The sequence below is a fragment of the Rhagoletis pomonella genome, unplaced genomic scaffold, assembly GCF_013731165.1.
Source record: "Rhagoletis pomonella isolate Grant_MI unplaced genomic scaffold, Rhpom_1.0 Rhpom_scaffold_00618, whole genome shotgun sequence".
Taxonomy (NCBI): Eukaryota; Metazoa; Arthropoda; class Insecta; order Diptera; family Tephritidae; genus Rhagoletis; species Rhagoletis pomonella.
In genome coordinates this window covers 4,071-5,402 of record NW_023459172.1, presented here as the reverse complement: position 1 = coordinate 5,402, position 1,332 = coordinate 4,071, and positions in this window count along the sequence as shown.

Genomic DNA, 1,332 nt, shown 5'->3' with positions numbered 1-1,332 from the left:
AATACATTTGGCCTTTTCTGAAATACATTTGAGTTTTTCTGAAATACGTTTGCCCTTTTCTGAAATACATTTGAGGTTTTCTGAAATACATTTGAGTTTTTCTGAAATTCATTTGGGCTTTTCTGAAATTCATTTGGCCTTTTCTGAAATACATTTGTGTTTTTCTGAAATACTGTTGGAAAAGGTGTAGTTTTTTAAGGAAAAATGGTATGCAGTGCTAACTTGACACCATACACCTAGTAGATAGAATTGACCCAGCCAGCAAAATATCCGGATACGTATCCGAAAATGGAAACAATTTCGTATAAAAACCTGATGTTTCATCCGTTTTCCGATTCCGTTTTCGGACGTTTTTCAGATCAGTTCTCCCACTAATGTGTTCATCCGAAACGTATGTGCAGAAAACTATCGAAAATGGTTGTAAAACGGATGCGCTTTCGGCTGTTTTCCTTAAATTTGTCTGATTCAATTTTTCGTTGAAAACGATTTCATTATGAACTTCGCAGAAACTTTTTCATAGTTACAGGAAACCAGCAAAAAAAAAACAAATTTAAGGTTCAGCAAGTATTTCATTTCAATTTGAATAAATAATTTTAATGTGTTGCTTCTGACGGAATTCGAACCTGGGACCTCCTGATAGCTAACAAGTAGTAGCACACTTCCTGCACACTCAGCTACTGGCGAATACGTATATATGTTTTCAAATGCTCAGGTTGAACAAATATTTTAAAATTATTGTTTTGAAATAAGATGATATTATTTTTCGGATACGAAAAATAAACAAATATGGAAATCGTTTGCTGAACGTTTCCGAATACGAAAAACGTACGAAAACTGCACTGTCGGTAAAGATTACGTTTCTCTGCTGGCTGGGGAGATATTGAAAATGTTATAGCAGCATTAATTGTAGTTTTTTTGTTGTAAATTTGTTGTGGAAAGAAAAAGTTTGTAGCTCTCGTGTTTTAAGAAGAAATGGTATGTAGTGCTAACTTGACACCATACACCTAGTCGATAGAATTGAGATATTGAAAATGTTATAACGGCATTAATTGTAGCTTTTTGGTTGTAAATTTGCTGTGGAAAGAAAAAATTTGTAGCACTAATTTTTTAAGAAAAAATGGGATGTAGTGCTAACTTGACACCATACACCTAGTCGATAGAATTGAGATATTGAAAATGTTATAACGGCATTAATTGTAGCTTTTTTGTTGTAAATTTGTTGTGGAAAGAAAAAAATTTTAGCTCGTTTTTTAAGAAAAAATGGTATATAGTGCTAACTTGACACCTACACCTAGTCGCATCTTTGTTTTTGTTTTTATTTTTACTTTGCCT